The sequence below is a fragment of the Heterodontus francisci genome, chromosome 17, assembly GCF_036365525.1.
Source record: "Heterodontus francisci isolate sHetFra1 chromosome 17, sHetFra1.hap1, whole genome shotgun sequence".
Classification (NCBI taxonomy): domain Eukaryota; kingdom Metazoa; phylum Chordata; class Chondrichthyes; order Heterodontiformes; family Heterodontidae; genus Heterodontus; species Heterodontus francisci.
The window spans coordinates 75,542,454-75,557,248 of record NC_090387.1 but is presented as its reverse complement, the minus strand read 5'-3'; the positions used below and the strand labels follow the sequence as shown (position 1 = coordinate 75,557,248).

The 14,795-nt window shown below is 45.2% G+C and overlaps 1 protein-coding gene across 1 annotated transcript in view; it reads left to right on the top strand.

Annotated features, from left to right (window-relative positions):
- Positions 1-14,795, top strand: part of LOC137378596 (diacylglycerol O-acyltransferase 1-like) — a 224,690-nt gene that overhangs the window by 8,425 nt on the left and 201,470 nt on the right. The gene's annotated exons all lie outside the window — the stretch shown is intronic.

Genomic DNA, 14,795 nt, shown 5'->3' with positions numbered 1-14,795 from the left:
TACCAGACTGTTATCAGGGATAAGAGTCTTCAGTTATCTGCTGCAAGAACACATAAGAAATAGGGTAGGTGTAAGCCATGCAGCATCTTGAGCCTATACCTACAGCTAGAGCTATCATATGTAGGGACATGAGCAGTCAGCTGCGATCTAAAACTTGACTGCACTCTTTTTTTTTTGTAAGCATGGTGCAGTGTTGACCTAGAGAGATCATACTGTGGGGTGCCATAGAGGGCATTTGTTCTCTCAAGCATCTCATGTGACACCACCTCTACTGCAATAGATGACAATTAGGCAATAAGAGCTCTGGATTTCTTTGCCACTGCTCTATGTGCACGACTTTAAGAAAAATGAGGACAATTTTCATTTCTAAATAAATAAGGCAATCCATGTCTGCAAACTCATGCTAGCACTTGGAATTCCCTTTCCTTCATTTTTACCTGTTGTTTCTTAATCCCCTGTTCCTTCAGCCTGGGCAAAATCTTCTCATTGTGATGATCTTTGAGGGACTGAAGTGGAAAATCTAGCCAAAATCCACATAGTCAGGTTTGCAATACTTTGCCTTTTAGGCTGGCTTAAATTAGTCTCTGGAAAAATATATTTAAGCTACTATATTTAGGCTTCAATTAAATATTAGCATTCATTTAAATGAATGCTGTCATAAAATGAAGCCATCCATTTAGGATGAGATTGTGCTGGGTGCTCATTTTGCCCATCTGGAGTGTATCACGGCATATTTTCTGTTTACTCATGTCAGTGGTACAGGAGTGGTCGTCCGTATTTAAGAACATAAATAAGAGCAAGAGTAGGTCATTCAGTAGGATCATGACTGATCTGCAACCGCAACTCCACTTTTTGCCTGATCCCCACATTCCTAGATTCCCTTAGAATCTAAACATCTATTGATCTCAGCCTTCAATATACTCCATGAGTGAGCATTCACAGCCCTTTGAGGGTAGAGAATTCCAAAGATTCACAACCCTTTGAGTGAATATATTTTCCCTCATCTTGGTCCTAAATGGCCATCTGCTTACTTTGTGATTATGTCCCCTAGTTCTAGACGCTCCAACAAAGGGAAACAGCCTCTCTGCATCCACCCTGTCAAGCTCTCTCAAAGTTTCAATGAGATCACCTCATTCTTCTAAACTCCAGAGACTATCAGCCCATTCTACTCGATCAGTCCTCATAGGACAACCTGCTCATCCTAGAATCAATCTAATGAACCTTTGTTGTGCTGCTGCTAGTCAAGCATATCCTTCCTTGGGTACGGAGGCCAAAACTGTACAGTACTTCAGGTATGGTCTCACCAAAGCCCTCTTCAATTGCAACAAGACTTGCTTACTCTTGTACTTCAACCCCCTTGCAGTAAAAAGCAACATACCATTTGCCTTCCTAATTGTTGCTATGCCTGCGCCTTAACTTTCTGTTTTGAGTACAAGGACACCTAAATTCCTCCAAACACCTACATTTAATAGTTTCTCAACATTTAAAAAATATTCTGTTTTCTATTGTTCCTTCAAAGTAAAAATAAGCTCAATTTCCACACATTATACCTCATCTGCCACCTTGTTGGCCACTCACTAAACTGGTCTCAATCCCTTTGAGGTCTAAAATAAAAGCAAAATACTGTGCATGCTGGAAATCTGAAATAAAAACAAAGTACTGGAAATACTCAGCAGGTCTGGCAGCATCTGTGGAGAGAGACCTCTGCCCTATCACTCACCTTTCCTTCTGTTCTTCCCCCCTCCCCCTTTTCACTTGCTCAAAGCCTATTACATTTCTAACCTTTGCCAGTTCTGATGAAAGCTCATAGACCTGAAACATTAACTCTGTTTCTTTCTCCACAGATGCTGCCAGTCCTGTGGAGTATTTCCAGCACTTTCTGGTTTTATCCCTTTGAAGACTCCTTGGGCTGAATTTTCGGGTGAAGACAGGGCGCGAAAATATCGGCACTGGTTGGCATGCTGGTTTCCTGACGTCGTTCCTAGTGCCAGCTATGTTCACCAGGCAGGGGAAGGGCAGGATTGCAATCTCACCAGATTTCCCCATCAAGGCTAATTAAGGTTCTTGAAGAGCTCATTAATGGGGGTGGGTGTTGAGAGTTTCACGGAGGCGCACAGGCTACACATGCTGTGTGGGGCTGACCAGGTGAAGGTTGGGGGTACAAAGTATGGAACCAGTCATGGCTGCCCAGGGAATTACATCGGACCCATAAAAGTTTAGATGGTACAGAGGGGGGCTCAGCCATTGACAAACAGCTGCACTTGGTACTGTGCAGGTGCTGGGGAGAGTGGGCAGCATGCGCTTGAGCAGTGCAGGGGGGGTTGTTGCCCTCCTGGAAGGGGCGGAAGAGCAGGGGGCAAGGCTGCCTAGGACAACTGGACAACCAGCTGACAAAAAGGAAGGCAACAGCTGGCACTGAGGACACAACTCTCTCAGATTTTGGGCCACGTGGCTATGAGGAGCAACACCCTCAGCAGGAAGGGCAGAGCCCCGGTCATGAGGAGGGCAGGGGAGAGAAATGAAGGGCAGGGAGGCCAGACCTTCCACATATCCTTCCTTAGGTACAGAGGCCAAAACTCTACAGTACTGCAGGTATGGCCTCACCAAAGCCCTCTTCAATTGCAGCAAGACTTTATTACTCTTGTACTTCAACCTCCTTGCAGTAAAAACCAACATACCATTTGCCTTCCACCAAATAGAGCTACCAGGAGATTACTGCGACCCAGTGCTGCAGGAGACTGCAACTTTCCAGGCAGATGGTCACAGACATCTGCACCCTCATCACTGAAGATCTCGCACCTCACAGCATTGCTTGCTAAGCCCTGCCAGTAGCTGTAAAAGTCACTGTGGACTTGAACAACTTCTAGCTCCTTCCAAGGATCAGCTGTGGACCTTGGTGGCATCTCGCAAACAGTTGTATACCACTCCATCTTGCAGGTGTCATGCTAGGCCCCCATCTGCCAAGAATGAGGCACATTAAATTTGTCATGGACATTGATTTTAAAGTGTAACTGGAGTGAAGAAAGGACTTGTTAAACAGATCAGCCATGGCTGGAGGAGACATTTGCGTATTAGCAGACGGTGATTAGAAGGACAAAGGACCATTCCCTGACACCTTCAACCCACAATGGACCTTGATCACCAGGTATTGTGTGTAAGAGGAACATTCCAGAGACTGCTGAGGTGATACAATACAAGACATGGTCAGACCAGTTAGTCACGTGACTAACCTCCTTGGCAACCTGGGGTTTTTTGAAATGTACAAACAGTTTGAACTCAAAGACTGTTTGCTCTTGGATTTAGAAGATCTCTCCTGTCCTCCCATCTCTCTCTCACAAACCTCTAAATCCACTGAAGACACATGAACTCCAAGAGAGAAAAGTCTCCTACAGCGAACAAGGTTTAAGAAGAATACTAGGCCCCAACGGAAAGCAAGATCTACCTACAATCAAGGACTCTACAGTGAGCTCGAAGAATTGTAACAAAAACTCTTCAGATATTGCCTCAAACTTTTCCACTTTATTTCTTCAGCTCTGTTCTGTCTCTATCTGCATGTGTATATCGTGTGTGCATGCTAGTGTGGGCGCATTGTGTATCCGTAGGCGCAACTGAATTAGAGTTTAAGTTTAATAAATTTCAAATTTTTCTTCTTTAAACCTAAGAAAACCTGTTTGTGCTGGTTTCTTTGCCTTATAATTGGAAAGCGGTGAACAAGGATTCACCAAGGGAGAGCTAAAAACACGGTGTGTTTAAAATGAAACCCTGTTGCAGAAGACCAGGTGAAGGCTGAAGGGGAACCCTAGACTACTTTCTCGCCTGGTCGTAACACAGATGCCCTATATGCCAGAGCTGAGCAATACATTCATTTCATAACAGATGAGGACTCGCAGGCAAAGAGGGCATTGCGTTTCGCCATCATTGCTGGTTCCTCCAGGTACAGGGTATTGTAAATTGCATCTGTGTGGCTATCAAGGCACCCATTGACAGGCCAGTCAGATTTATCAACAGGAAGGGCTTCCACTCCCTCAACGTTCAGCTGGTCTGCAACCACAAGAGCTTCCTCCATCTGTGCACTTACTTTCCTGAAAGCTGCTATGATTCCTTCATCCTCTGGCAGTCCTGGCTACTTCAGATCTTCACTCCACCCCCACCCAAAGTCTGTGGATGGATCCTAGGTGACAAAGGATACCCCTTGAAGAGATGGCTACTCACCCCTCAACGAGAGCCCGAGACATAGGTGATTAAAACCAACGCCACCTGCTCACAAGGACAACTGGACTTCTGAAGATGCGATTCCTGTGCCTGGACTGGCCAGGTGACTCCCTCCAATACGCTGCTGCATGGGTCTCAGTCATTATGGTGGTCTGCTGCACCCTCCGTAACATTGCTCTCCAGAGAGGTATGGACCTTGAGGACAATGAGGCCATGGAACCAAATAGCTCATCAGAGGAAGAGGAGGAATAGGGGGAGGGGGAGGGTGGAGAACACTGAGGTGCCCGGATGCACAGGGAGGTGGCCAGGCTCGGAGCCGGGTGCCAAGGTCTCATCAGGATGCCCTGAATGTCAGGGATCACTTTATTCAGGAATATTTCAACTGCATCCCTCTGACCCAGGATGAAGAGCATGGTAGGGAAGTCAGTTTGAGGTACCTTTGCTCACGCATCCATTCAAGACTCAGCTTGAAACATCTAAACACTTACTGGCCAATAAAGGATGCACATCTGCCAGAGGCTGTGCCCTTATTGTGGAGGGACCCTTGATCTCCTTGACCACCTCATACCCTTTACTTGTCACTCCACAATAAAAAGAGTCACAGACATATGGCTTGAAGTGTCATTATTTATACAGTGCTAAGGAAAGGAAATAGTGCATAGAGACAGTAAACTAGCCCAGAGATCATTGCTCTGTGCGATGCAGTGGCCTTTGCATTCAACCACTCCTACACAGGGCTCCCCTGTAGTCTCGAAGGAAGCAGAGGCAGCCTGCTCTCTTGTCTCTGCTTGTGGCTGAGTTGTATGTAGCTGGCATCCTTGTCGTGGAGGTGCCCATGGAAGCATCTCCAGAGGCTGCTGCACAGAGGCTCCGTCTGTCAGAGGAGCCAACGAGGCTGAGGACGATGAAGGCACCCCATGAGGGATGAGCATCATTCTCCTCCGTGACATCTTCAGCGTTTTGGCGGGCACACTGGATGCCTGGAGGAGGGCATCAGCTGGGGTACAACTGACATCCACTCCAAATATTTCTGTGCCACCAGAGCCATTGAGCTGTCTAGGCTACACTGTGTGGTATGCACCCCATGAATGTCAATGTGCATTTCCTGTATACGCTCCAAGTGCTGCCGCAAAAGGCTCCACATGAGACTGGCCACTCTCAATGGAGGAGCTCATGTGCTAATCGCCCTGAGCCATGGTAGTACATGTGAGCTGGATGAACACTTTCATCCTCTGCTCATGACTACACACTGCGTCAGGGAACTCTAACGTGGGAGCACATCTGTTGCTGCTGTTCTAGGTAGAGCCTGCTTTCTCGTGACTCTTGAGGCCCTACATCTGTGCCCAGCTGAGTAGGACTGTGTCTGTCCTCTCTCCTCCGGTGGGGACTGCCCACACCTCCCTTTGTCTCTGACGCCTCCTCCTACCCAAAAGTGCCATGCTGCTCACTCAATGACACATTCTATAATAGTGCACAAGGACCCACCAGGGTGACAGTATTTGTGCTGGTGGAGGCTATGCTAAAAGATGTGATGGTGCTTCTTCTGCTTGCTGTTGCTCTTTGGTCACTGCTTGGGAGGGAGGGGGTCTCTGTTGTTGGACAGCTGCTCCTGTGGGAGATACAAGATCGTGAGAGCTAGCCTTTGGCAGCAGAAGCTTCTGCAGTGCAACTCTGTTCGGCATGCCATTAATGAGTGCATTGCCTCTGTATCCACCATCATCACCATGATTGCCCATTTTGTCAGGGCCAACTTCCTCCTGGTCAGCAATACTAGCTATTCCCATCGCTCGATCCTCCATGGGGTTTCACCTGAATGTAGGGACTCCTCCTCCCGTTTAGGCCCTCTCCTGGGCATTATGTGCCCATATCTCTTGCAAGGACAAAAGAGAATGAGATAAGGCACTCTGTCCTCTATGGCCAATGTCATCTGCTCCTATTCATTAGCATCTGCATGTCTCAGTTGTGATAGGTCTTCTGCAGAGCTATGGCTGTGCGCCATTCTGAGGGCTCTTTTTGCCTTGGTCATGCACTCCTCCCACATTTGGGGCAGCATGCACCTGGGACTCCTCAGCAGGTGTGTGTTCTAGAGGGTGAATACCCAGGGACCTGTCCTGAAGGTGGGGTGTTGCACTCACCTTGCTAGAGCAAATGAGGTTATTGAATCATTTCTGCCATTGGATCCAGGAACTCGGGTGACGCTTCTGCCGCTCACAATCGCAGCAATGTTCTGTCAGGCCTGTTTCGTCTGTGTGGATGGCCTCCTCCTGCCACCCTCTGGGAAATGGATCTCCCTCCTGTCCCTCAACCTCCAACATAGCCGCAAAGTCTGCATCGGAGAAACGAGGGGCAGCCTTGCCCCAGGTTCCCGGCCTCTGGCTCTCCTGGGACATCTTGGAGATAGATTGAATTAAACAGCAGCCACAGTAATGGCTGACATCTGTTTAAATTAGGCCTGCATTTGAATAGTCCCGCTTCCATTCCGCTCCCGTGGCCACTAATTGGACGGCGGACCCGTCTCCATACCAATTAAGGGGTGATCTGTAAATATCATACATTATTTCCGTTTCCCAACGAGGGTGCCTTTGCGACCCGGAAACCATCCTGACTTGCGTTTCCTGTCCCTGACATGAAAGTTCAGCCCCTTGTGTCCTCCTCACAGCTTATTTACCCACCCAGCTTTGTATTGTCAAGAAACTTGGATACATTACACTTAGTCCCTTCATCTAAGTCATTAATATAGATTGTGAATCGCTAAGGCCCCAGCTCTGATCCTTGTGATAAGCCACTGGTAACAACTTTTGAAAATTTTCAATGAAATCATTTTGGATCTGCTTTCTGAAATACTGATTGAGAAGCTCTTTTATGAATGCATTCACAATGTTGTTTCCCTTAGCAACTGGAACAATTCTTAGCAATTTAAGTTTGTGGGCAAGGCTCCCATGAGATAGGCCCAGACTTTGCCAGGGAGATGGTCCTGTTTTATCTTATTAGAATCTTTTATAATTTGTGTGTTTATCATCTGTAGTATAAGCCATAAGTGATGACAAAATCAACTACTTTGAAATGAAAGTTGACTGCACTTATCTTAAAGTCACACGATAGAAGAATGGAATATCTCCTGACAGTTGGCATCAGAGTGGTATTGATGGAATCCTGGGAGCAGGTTATTCACCTACTTTCTCTCGAGAATGGTCCATGATCCAAGCAAAATGATGGGATGAAAATATCTTGAATATAAAATCACTTCTCTGATAAAAATAACTAAACCACTGCTTTCAAGGCCGCATGTAGTATATTAGCTAATGTGGAAAGTATGCTTCCATTGCAATAAACTCGTCAGAATATTGGAAGTTTAATAAAATGAATGTTGCACCTTTTTTACTTTGTTTAAAATGTAACATTTTTAATATAATGGTTTACAAAAGTACAGGGTTATTTTTGCATTTTTAATATGTACAATTCAATTTGAAATCCAGATTTTCTTCTGTTTTCAATTTCCTAAACAGGTGAAGATTTTACTGGCACCCAAATATTTCATTCTACAACACTTGTTTAGTATAAATAGAAAGTGATGGGAGCTGTTGAATATATATACATAAAAACTTTATCCAACAGCATAGCACATATGTTAGATGGTTGTGGTACCAAGATACTGAATAGTCATGGTATTCTTGTGAATAATTGTTTTTTTGATTCGTTTTTGGGATGTGAGCATTGATGGCAAGGCGAGCGTTTATTGCTCATTCCTAATTGCCCTTGAAGGTGGTGATGCCTTCTTAAACTGCTGCAGTCCATGTGGTGTAGGTACATCCACAGTGTTTTTTTTATTGTAGTGGTTTGATAAAACTGATTGAAATAGCCTAGAAAACCAAAGGGCAGTTAAGAGTCAACCACAGTGCTGTGGATGTGGAAGCACGTGTAGGCCAGCCTGGGTAGGGATAGCCGATTTCCTCCCCTGAAGGACATTAGTGAACCAGATGTGTTTTTACGACAATCCAGTAGTTTCATAATCACTATTAATGAGACTAGCATTTGATTCAAGATTGATTAATTAATTGAATTTAAATTCCCCAGCTGCCATGGTGGGATTTGAACTCCCCCTATAATGCAAATTATGGCAGCGATGGGATTGCCTTCAGCCGTATTTTGGTGATGCCAAGAAAGTGACCTGAAATTATGCTGTTTTAGTTTCCCAGAAATATAGTTAAACAGGAGTAGTTGCTCGAGCGGAACAGCACAAAAGGAGAAGCCCAGGAAGGAGCAACACTGTGATCAGTCCGAGAGTCTAAACCATACAAGAAAAAAATTGTGAAGTGATGTAACAGGACAAAAAGTCACGTGAGGTGAGTACATTGGTAAGCTTTTTATTTAATTTAAATTAATCAATCATAAGACTGGATCAATTGGTGTAAAAATCTAAAGCCATTTTGGTAATTTATCATATTAAAATCAGTGTTCAATTAATTAATCAGATCTAGGGGATAAAGTTAAATTTAAATACCAAGGAATAGTAACGTTGAAGGGTTCTGAATTTTTCAGTAAATGAATAGATATCAAATGTTTTTACTAACTTTTTTATTAACACCCTATAAAATAAAATCAGCACAAGGGAAGTAGCTGATTGGTGAGTGTTTAATTATTTAAGTCTGAAGTTTATTTCTGTTAAGTCAGTTAATAGTCTTATATAAAGAGGCATGATAGGGCAGCTTGGACCCATGGATCGTACATCCTATTCCATGTGGGAACTTCAGGACTCTTCTCGTGTCCTGGACAATTATATGTGCAGGAAGTGTTGTCAGCTGGAGCACCTCAAGCACTGGGTTTCGGAGCTTGAGCAGCAGCTGGTGTCATTGCAGTGCATCGCGTGGTTGAGAGTTTTGTGCACTTCTGGATGTGGTCACTCCGCAGTTTAAACAAGTGCAGACAGAGAGGGAATGGGTGACTACCAGACAGTCGAGGAGGACCAGGCAGGTAGTGCAGGAGTCCCCTGAGTGTATCTCACTTTCAGTTCTGAATACTGCTGAGAGTGATGGCTCTGGCTGCACCCCGCAGCGGAACCAAGTCCATGGCACCATGGCTGGCTCAGCTTTACAGATTGGTGGGGGCAGGGGGAAGATTGGGAAAGCAATAGTGATGGGGGTTTCTATAGTTAGGGGACAGGTGTTTCTGCATGAATCCAGAAGGCATGTTGCCTTCCTGGTGCCAGGATTAGGGATGTAACTGAGCGGCTGCAGAGCATTGAGGGGGTAGAATGAACAGCCAGCAGTTCTGGTCCAGACCAGTACCAATGGCATAGGTAGAGTGAGGGATAAGGTACTGTAGACAGGTTTTAGGGAGCAAGTAGGATCTTAAAGATAGTAATCTCTGGATTACTCCCAGTGCCACATGCTAGTGAGTATAGAAATAGGAAGCTGTAGCAGATGAATGCTTAGCTGGAAGATGGTGCAGGAGGGAGGGCTTTAGTTCCTGGGACATTGGGATCAGGTCTAGGGGAGATGGGACCTGTACAGGCTGGACAGGTTTCATCTGAGTAGAGCCGAGACCAATATCCTTGTGGGGCAGTTTACTAGTGCTATTGGGGAAGGTTTAAACTAACTTGGCAGGGGAATGGGAACTAGGAAGTAACATTAAAGAGGAAAAACAAGGTGCACAAAGAATTGGGAGAGACAGACAGCATGTGCGTAAGAAATAGTAAGGTATTAGATACTCTGAGTAAGAGAAAATGCTATAAGGCCTAAATTGGGTTTACTTATGTATGTGAATGCACAGAGTGTGGTAAATAAGGTTGGTGAGCTGCAGGTGCAGGTAGTCACGGGGGAATATGATGTCATGGGGATAACTGAGACCTGGCTCAAAAAAAGACAGGAATGGGTACTGTCACGCCAGTGTGCTTTGTTGAATGCAAATTTTCTTTAATTCATTGACTGGAGATCTGAATTTATATTTTTAAAGGAAATTTTAAAAGAACAGATAAAAGATGACTTTGCTAGTAGCTTAAGATGGCCACCTACTTTTCAACACTGTATCCTACATTGCAAGGCCTCTGAGGTAGAGATGACATGCCTTCTCATCCCTGCAAGAACGAAGACCCAGGAAGTTTGAGGGAACTGTTTGTTCGTTTTAGCAAGATAAAATACACTGCTGACTATCATGCTTGAAACACTGGGTGACTGTCATGTGACAAGCTGCCCCTCGGCCCCTCCCCACCCCCTCCTTCCCCTGGTGGTCTCGCTCTCCACCCCACCCACCCCATTCCGGCTTGCATGTTGCGAACTCTGCCTTAGGACCATCAAATTCAGCTACAAGCCAGCTGAATTACCAAACCCCACAGACTGTATACCTAACTCGACCAATCTACCCTTCTCCACTCAAACCTATTTGTGTGTGTGTGGACCTCTGGTGTGTGTATGCGTCTGAAAGTTGGCACGTAGTTTATTATTATAATTAGTTTGGTTTAAGTACAATAAAGTTAACCTCATTCTTTGTTAAACTCAAGAAAACCTATCCCCTTGGTATTTGTTATGATCATAGCAAGTAAATAATCAAACACCTACTGAATTGGCCATTACATCCATTTTAAAAAGAACTAAACCTGTTGTGGTCAAACAAGGAGATAGAAAAGAGGGAAGCCCTTTGACCCCCTCCTCACCTGACCATAACAGTACTAAATATTCCTGGATACAAGGTGTTCAGGAAAGTTAGGGAAGGAAGGAAAGGAGCAGGAGTGGCTGCATTGATTAAGGAGAATAGTACAGTGCTGGAGAGAGATGATGTCTCAGAGGGTCAAAGACAGATGTATTTGGTTAGAGCTAAGAAACCATAGAGATGCCGTTAAACTACTGGGTGTATTCTATAGGCAACCAACTAGTGGGAAAGATATAGAAAAACAAGTTTGCAAGGAAATAATGGAGAGGTGCGAGAGTAGTTATAATGGAGGGGTTTTAATTATCCTGGTGTAGACTAGGATAATAGTGTAAAGGGCAGCGAGGGGGAGAGTTTCTGAAATGTGTCCAGGAGCATTTTCTAGATCAGTATATTTCTGATCCAATGAGGAAGGAGACATTACTGAATCTGGTTCTGGAAAATGAGGTGGGACAAGTGGATCAAGCGTCAGTAGGGGAACATTTAAGAGACATTGATAATATCATAAGGTTTAGGATAGCTATATAAAAGAACAAGGAGCAATCCAGAGTAAAATTAATTGGAGGAGGGCCAATTTCAATGGGGTGAAAACAGTTCTGGCCCAGGTAAATTGGAATTAAAGATTGGCAGGCAAAACTAATTGAACAATGGATTGTCTTTGAAGAGGAGATAGTTTGGGTACAGTTGAAGTACATTTCGGCGAGAGGAAAAGGTGGGACAAACAAAGCCAGAGTTACCTGGGTGATGAAAACGATAGAGAGTAAGGTGAAGCAGAACAAGGGTGTATATGACGCATGTCAGATTGAGAATACAAGTGAGAACCAGGCTGAATATAAAAAGTTCAGAGGGGAAGTGAGAAAAGAAATAGAGCAACAAAGAGAGAGAATGAGAAGAGACTGGCAGCCAACATAAAAGGGAATCCAAAAGTCTTTTTGAGGATGTAACTAGTAGGGTAGATAAAGGGGAACCAGTAGAGGTAGTATATCTGGATTTCCAAAAGGCATTTGATAAGGTACCACAAAGAAGGTTAATAGGCAAGATAAGGGCTCATGGAGTTGGGGGTAATATATTAGCATGGATAGAGGATTGGTTAATGGGCAGGAAGCAATGAGTGGGCATAAACAGCGCATTTTCATGTTGGTAGGCAGTAAACAGTGGAGTGCGGCAAGCATCAGTGCAAGGGGCTTTTTTAAATTCATTCATGGGATGTAGGCGTCACTGGCCAGGCCAGCATTTATTGCCCATCCCTAATTGCCCTTGAGAAGGTGGTGGTGAGCTGCCTTCTTGAACCACTGAAGTCCATTTGGGGTAGGTATACCCCCAGTGCTGTTAGGAAGGGAGTTCCAGGATTTTGACCCAGCGACAGTGAAGGAACGGCGATATAGTTCCAAGTCAGGATGGTGTGTGACTTGGACGGGAACTTGCAGGTGGTGGTCTTCCCATGTATTTGCTGCCCTTGTCCTTCCAGTTGGTAGAGGTTGCGGGTTTGGAAGGTGCTGTCTAAGGAGCCTTGGTGCATTGCTGCAGTGCATCTTGTAGATGGTACACACTGCTGCCACTGTGCGTCGGTGGTGGAGAGAGTGAATGTTTGTAGTTGGGTGACAATCAAGCGGGCTGCTTTGTCCTGGATGGTATCGAGCTTCTTGAGTGTTGTTGGAGCTGCACCCATCCAGGCAAGTGGAGAGTATTCCATCACACTCCTGACTTGTGCCTTGTAGATGGTAGATAGTTGGGGAGTCAGGAGGTGAGTTACTCGCCTCAGGATTCCTAGCCTCTGACCTGCTCTTGTAGCCACAGTATTTATATGGCTACTCCAGTTCAGTTTCTGGTCAATGGTAACACCTAGGATGTTGATAGTGGGGGATTCAGTGACGGTAATGCTGTTGAATGTCAAGGGGAGATAGTTAGATTCTCTCTTGTTGGAGATGGTCATTGCCTGGCATTTGTGTGGCGCAAATGTTACTTGCCACTTATCAGCCCAAGCCTGGATATTGTCCAGGTCTTGCTGCATTTCTACACCGACTGCTTCAGTATCTGAGGAGTCACGAATGGTGCCGAATATGTAGTATAATGTAGGGAAGTGTGAAGCTATTCACTTTGGTCGTAAGCATAGAAAAGTGGAATTTTTTAAAAGGTGTGAAACTTGTAAGTGTTGCTGGTCAAAGAGACTTGGGTTTGCTCATACAAGAACAAAGAACAGTACAGCACAGGAACAGGCCATTCGGCCCTCCAAGCCTGCGTCGATCTTCATGCCTGCCAAAACTAACACCTTCTGCACTTCCGGGGCCCATATCCCTCTATTCCCTTCCTATTCATATATTTGTCAAGATGTCTCTTAAACGTCGCTATCGTATCTGCTTCCACCACCTCCCCCGGCAGCAAGTTCCAGGCACTCACCACCCCCTGTGTTTATATAAAAAAAAAACTTGCCTCGCACATCCCCTCTAAACTTTGCCCCTCGCACCTTAAACCTATGTCCCCTAATAACTGACTCTTCCACCCTGGGAAAAAGCTTCTGACTATCCACTCTGTCCATGCCGCTCATAACTTCGTAAACCTCTATCATGTCGCTCCTCCACCTCCATCGTTCCAGTGAAAACAATCCGAGTTTTACCAACCTCTCCTCATAGCTAATGCCCTCCAGACCAGGCAACATCCTGGTAAACCTCCTCTGTACCCTCTCCAAAGCCTCCATGTCCTTCTGGTAGTGTGGCGACCAGAATTGCATGCAATATTCTAAGTGTGGCCTAACTAAGGTTCTGTACAGCTGCAACATGACTTGCCAATTTTTATACTCTGTGCCCCGATCGATGAAAGCAAGCATACCGAATGCCTTCTTGACTACCTTATCCACCTGCGTTGCCACTTTCAGTGAGTGACCTGTGGACCTGTACGCCCAGATCTCTCTGCCTGTCAATACTCCCAAGAGTTATGCCATTTACTGTATACCTCCCACCTGCATTAGACCTTCCAAAATGCATTACCTCACATTTGTCCGAATTAAACTCCATCTGCCATTTCTCCGCCCAAGTCTCCAACCGATCTATATCCTGCTGTATCCTCTGACAATCCTCATCATTATCCGCAACTCCACCAACCTTTGTGTCGTCCGCAAACTTACTAATCAGACCAGCTACATTTTCCTCCAAATCATTTATATATACTACAAACAGCAAAGGTCCCAGCACTGATCCCTGCAGAACACCACTAGTCACATCCCTCCATTCAGAAAAACACCCATCCACTGTTACCCTCTGTCTTCTGTGACCGAGCCAGTTCTGTATCCATCTTGCCAGCTCACCTCTGATCCTGTGTGACTTCACCTTTTGCACCAGTCTACCATGCAGGACCTTGTCAAAGGCTTTACTAAAGTCCATATAGACAACATCCACCGCCCTTCCCTCATCAATCATCTTCGTCACTTCCTCATAAAACTCAATCAAATTAGTAAGACACGACCTCCCCTTCACAAAACCATGCTGTCTCTCGCTAATAAGTTCGTTTGTTTCCAAATGGGAGTAAATCCTGTCCCGAAGAATCCTCTCTAATAGTTTCCCTACCACTGACGTAAGGCTCACCGGCCTATAATTTCCTGGATTATCCTTGCCACCCTTCTTAAACAAAGGAACAACATTGGCTATTCTTCAGTCCTCTGGGACCTCACCTGTAGCCAATGAGGATGCAAAGATTTCTGTCAAGGCCCCAGCAATTTCGTCTCTTGCCTCCCTCAGTATTCTAGGGTAGATCCCATCAGGCCCTGGGGACTGATCTACCTTAATGCTTTGCAAGACACCCAATACCTGCAAAAGTTAACATGCAGGTGCAGTGAGCAATTAGGAAGGCAAATGGCATGTTGGCCTTTATTGCAAGAGGATTGGGGTACAGGAATAAAAAAGTCATTCTACAATTGTACAGGGTTTTGGTGAACCACAAATGGAGTA